Source organism: Gavialis gangeticus, unplaced genomic scaffold (genome assembly GCF_001723915.1).
Source record: "Gavialis gangeticus isolate Ggan-Ray unplaced genomic scaffold, GavGan_comp1, whole genome shotgun sequence".
Classification (NCBI taxonomy): Eukaryota; Metazoa; Chordata; order Crocodylia; family Gavialidae; genus Gavialis; species Gavialis gangeticus.
Genome location: NW_017729017.1, coordinates 13,130,351 through 13,135,786, shown reverse-complemented (window position 1 = coordinate 13,135,786; position 5,436 = coordinate 13,130,351). Strand labels below are relative to the sequence as shown.

General features: G+C 46.1%; 1 long non-coding RNA gene across 1 annotated transcript in view; it reads left to right on the top strand.

Moving 5' to 3' along the window:
• Positions 1-4,015, top strand: part of LOC109294658 — a 21,766-nt gene extending 17,751 nt beyond the window's left edge. The window contains exon 3 of the long non-coding RNA XR_002096598.1: positions 4,005-4,015. This is a non-coding gene — a long non-coding RNA (uncharacterized LOC109294658). The remainder of the gene's footprint in view (positions 1-4,004) is intronic.
• Positions 4,016-5,436: the final 1,421 nt, after the last annotated feature.

Here is a 5,436-nt window from a genome sequence, read left to right as displayed (position 1 = left end):
GGGGGTCGGACTTGATGATCTGTCTAGGTCCCTTCTGACTCATTGATTCTATGATTCTATGATTCTATGGAGTATTGTGTCTAGTTTTGGGCCCCTCACTTCAGGATGGATGTGGATAAGCTTGAGAGAATCCAAAGGAGAGCCACCCATATGATCAAAGGCCAAGAGAGTAAGCCTTATGAGGAGAGGCTGAAGGACATGGGACTTATCAGCCTGGAGAAAAGAAGTCTCAGGGGTGACTTGGTGTCTGCTTATAGGTATATAAGGGGGGTACAACAGGACCTGGAAGAACAGTTGTTCACCAGGGCCCCCAAGGGACAACAAGTTCTAACAGCCACAAACTCCTGGAAGGCCAGTTTAGACTAGACATAAGGAAAAACTTCTTTACAGTCCAAGTGTCCAGGGTCTGGAACAGACTCCCCCTAGAGGTGTTGCAAGCACCTACTCTGGATTCATTCAAAGGCATTCAGATGTTTATCTTGCTGGGTTCATTTGACCCCAGCAGACTTCTTGCCTATGGCAGGGGGGCTAGACTCGATGATCTCATGAAGTTCCTTCCAGCCCCTAATGTCTATGAAGTCTATGTGGTAGCAGCCTTCAACTACCTGAAGGGTGGTTCCAAAAATGATGAAGCTAATCAGTTCTCAGTGGTGGTAGATGACAGAACAAGGAGCAATGGTCTCAAGGTGTAGCAAGGGAAGTTTACTATCCATAGTAGGAAAAACTCTCACTAGGAGGGTGGTGAAGTAGTGCAACAGGTTACTGAGAGAGGTGGTGGAATCTCCATTCTTATTGGTTTTTAAGACCTGGCTTGAGAGAACCCTGGCTGGAATGATCTAGTTGGGGATGGTCCTGCTTTGAGTAGGAGGTTGGACTAGAAGACTTTCTGAGGTCCTATCCAACTCTAATTGTCTATGGTTCTATGATTCTATGATTATTTGCCAGCAGTAAATTCAACTAAATGAAAAGTTAACTTGGATTCTAATAACCACATTCAAGGCATATCTCATAGGAATGCTAATATCCTGAGTGTAAACAATGACACATGGTGCATAGCTATAGTGAATCATGCTAAAAGATCTACAGAGATATGTTTCAGCCCATTAGAACCAAGGGTCATATCCATCTTACTGGGCCAAACACTTTCAGGGTTGCTTGCTTTTTCCTGGCCACATATATTTTCTTTTTTTGAATACCCAGGGCCCTGGTGTCATGAGGAGGGCTAGAGAAGGTGTGTGGGTAATGCCAAAATTACGACATGTTAATTAAGACACTTTGCTAGGGAGTTTCATTTTTAGCTAGACTACCCCAGCATAAAAATCAGTTTACCATGTCACCTCAAGGATAGGCCTTTGAATGGTGCAGCAGTCCAGTCCAGGGTTGCAATACAGCAGCAGCTGAAACATATAGCCCAAGTCAACTGGGTGTAGGACTTGACCTAGTGAACTCTATTTTGCCCTCCCAGAACTGAGGTAAAATTGCTTCTAACTCACCCTCAATGACCCAAGTCTTAGGTGGCCAGAGCCTGCCTTTGGGTATGTGTATAGCTAGTCAAAGCCACTGGGAGTTGCATGCCAGCACCAAGGACAGCATTTTGATCTTTAATTTCTTGCTTCTTGTCAAGTATAAAAGTACCCATACCAGGATCTTTGTCCTGGGCAGGCATTTCCAAAATACATTAGCTTTGCTTCCATTTTCTTTTTGATCCCTTACCAAGCACAGTTTGTGTTACATTGGCACAGCACTCCAAAGTGTCTTCTGCACTCTCAGTATCTAATTATACAACACAGAATACATGCAAAGCACTTATTTGAATATGTGAGGAGTACAAAACTATCAGCTTAAATTTTGATTTTTGAAAGGGGGAAATCAGAAAAATATTTTTTTCTGGATGAAAAAGTGTTCTGACCAGAAGGGTAATTTTGAGTCCAATTTTAACTCAGACATTTTATCACTGTATCCTCAACTCTTCTTGACTTTCAACTGCAATTTGATAAATAAGCATAATACCTGGCAAGTAGTTGCTTTGGATTTTATTTGTAGTGGGGTTAGCTTATTATATTGTAAGCACATTACTGTCTCCCATTACTGTATCTTTTCTTTTATTCTACTGGTGTTATTTTTAAGTAGAGCAGGTCAAAGAATGTAAAAAGTGCTAGGTAAATATTTTTGCAAAAATAACTGGCCAGTTCCATGCACCCTTAGCTGCAGATCCATGTTATTTGTTGCTTCTCACTATTCATATTTTCTGTTTGAGGCACTAGTATAGCTTCCTCACCACATTATTTGAGTACTTCACAATCATTAATGGACATATTATCTCAGCACCTCATTAGGTAGGTCAGTGCTAATATCCCCTTTATACAGATGGGGAAATGTAACTCCCAGGAACTTCCATATAGGAAATCCTCATGTCTGATTGAAGTGTCTAAGTTCCCCTTTGAAATCATTGAGACAGTGAGGCATTTAGGGAAAGGAGGCTGAAAACTGGCCAGCTGAACAAGGGCTGCCTAAGCTAACCAGGAGTGAAATGCTAAAGAAGGGGCAATGTAACAGGGGGCCTTCTCGGGGCCAATTTTCCTGTGGCCTACCCACCTGTTTCTGGGCTAACTGCCCACCTTCTTGCCCACCATGCCTTGTTTTTAATTAATTAATTGATTGATGTTAATTAAGTGGGAGGCTGCCCATTTCTTGCCCCAATGCCAGGGGGCACTATCTGCGGCTCTGTTCCTTCCCTACACCGCAGCCCAAGCCTCACAGATGGCATCCATATGTTATCAACATCACTGGCTCCACACTGGGCCCCAGAATCCTGCTCTTTGAGCCCCACCTGGATCCCTCCATTCTGGCAGCCTACTTCGCCTTCATTCCAGGCTGCATAGCTCCCTGAGCTGCTTCACCTTTACGGGTGTGGTCCCACCGGGACCTCTGGCTCTACTGGCCCTGGCCCACCTCCAGGCCAGTTGGAACCCCAGTTCCTCAGCTCTGGGAGTCCCTGATGGTGGGCCCCTGGCCCTTTGACCTTTCCAGTCCTGGCCCCAGCATGGACCAGTCCGGGGATGTCAAGACAGGTTTGAGTCTATGGTCCCACTCTATCACTGGGGTCCACCTTCCAGACCCTACAAGGGGGTAACCCATCCAGTTGTGGGAGCTGGGGTTAAGGCACCCCAACCTGCCTTTCACCGGGGTGGTAACTGGCCTGGCATTTCCTGAGGGCTCCCACGCCACTGAGAGCCCCACCAGGCCACACACTCCCAGCAGGGTGCAGTTTTAGGTCATGCCTACGACTAGGAGCCTCCTGACCACCCCCTACAGCTCCTCCCTTACCTCTAGATTTATACCAGCACCCCTGCAGCCAGGCAATGTTGTTGCCTGGCCTTCCAGCAGCAAAATGCCCTGTTTATATGGGTAGCCCTGAATCCAAAATGGCTGCCCTAATCAGGGAACTGCCAGCTGCTGTCTTTAGGCCCTTAAAGTGGCAGGTACAAATAGTGACCTGCCACAGGTAGGTAGAGAGATGGGGACCTAGGTGCCAAAATCCAAGACCACTGCTTGAACTGAGGAACCTCTTATATGGAGCTAGATTCTTCTCAGTAGTGGCAGATGACAGAACAAGGACCAATGGTCTCAAGTTGCAGCAAGGGAAGTTTAGGTTTGATATGAGGAAGAACTTCTCACTAGGAGCATAGTAAAGCACTAGAACAGGTTACCCAGTGGGGGCTGTGGAATCTCCATGCTTGGAGGTTTTTAAGACCTGGCTAGACAAAGCCTTTCCTGGGATGATATAGTAGGGGATGGTTCTGCTTTGAGAAGGGGGTCAGTCATACCAGGTTTTGGTAGCATGCCAGCAGTGTGGGGCACTGTGGGGCTTTGCCTTTGCCTTTGACTTCAGTCATGCGAGGGTCAAGCAGCTGGGATCTGTGCCACTGCCACTGCCACTTATCCCACCCACCCCCCACTCTCTGCCTGTGGAAAGGGCAGAGCTGGTGGAGAACTGAGCTGAGGCCAGGCAGCTGACAGCTGGGTCAGTACTGCCGTCACCACTCCTTACATGGGTGAAGCTGAAAATTGAAAGTCCCAATGAAGCTCCCCACTGGATTGAAGCTGTGCCCACACTGAAGCTGCAGAGGGAGTGACAAAAAGTTGCAGTGGCACAGAGTGCAGGTGCTGACATGGGTAAAGCTCTACAGCTCCAGAGGCTAGATTCAATGGCTCCTCAGGTTGGATTTGGCCTATGGGCCCTATGTTTCCAATCCCTGGTGTAGATAATTGACTTCTTCTTTTTAAACACATTTGGAAGAGGAAGTGCTGCAATCCCCTTTTGTAGAATAACCTAGTGGTTAGAGCCCTACCTTCGTGAAGTTCCACAAAGCTTCATAAATGAAAATAATGTATAGAATCCAAATGATGCTCAGCATTATTGTTTGTAACGAGCTCTAGGACATCATTAAAAATTCTGAAATCCCTGATAAAATGATTGAGTTGGAACAGCAGTGTGTTTATGATTCAGAAAGTGCAGTCTGAATTAAGAGTGAAGCCAATGCAGGATTAAGGCTAGGAGATAGTTGGTTCTTGGTACTTATTAATATGATTATGGAAAAGTTTGTGCAATTGTCTTCAAAATTCATAGATTTATAGATGCTAGGGTTGAAAGGGATCTCAACAGATCATTGAGTCCAACCCCTTGCCTAGGCAGAAAAGTGTGCTGGGGTCACATGACGCCAGCCAGATGCCTATCCAGCCTTTTCTTAAAGACCCTGCAAGGTAGGGGAGAGCACCACCTCCCTTGGAGGCCCATTCCTAATTTTGGCTACCTTTATCCTGAAGAAGTGTTTTCTGATATCTAGCCTAAAACTACCCTCTGTCAGTTTGTGACCATTGTTCCTTCTTACCCCAAGAGGCACCCTGGTGAACAGAGCATCTCCAATCCCATACTGCATCCCCCTAATGTATGTGTAGATGGCTACAAGATCATCTCTCAGCCTTCTCTTGTGGAGGCTGAAGAGGTCCCCTTAGTCTCTTCTCATAGGGCTTGTCCTGTAAGCTCCATACCATAAGTTGCCCTCCTCTGGACTCTGGTGAGTCTATCAACATCCTTCTTGAAGTATGGCATCCAAAATTGGATGCAGTACTCCAACTAGTCTGACCAATGCTGCAGAGAAGGGAAGTATCACCTCCTTGGATCTATTTGTCATGCATCTGCTGATGCATGATAAAGTGTGGCTAGCTTTGATGATGATTTCATTACACTGACAACTTATGTTCATCTTGAAGTCAACTATGACTCCGAGATCCCTTTCCACTTTTGTGCTGCTGAGAGGGTCACTTCCCAGGCAGTAGGTGTGCTGGATATTTTTGTGCCCTAGGTGCAGCACTTTTCATTTGTCCTTGCTGAACTGCATCCTATTGTGTACTGCCCACTTCTCTAACCTGTCT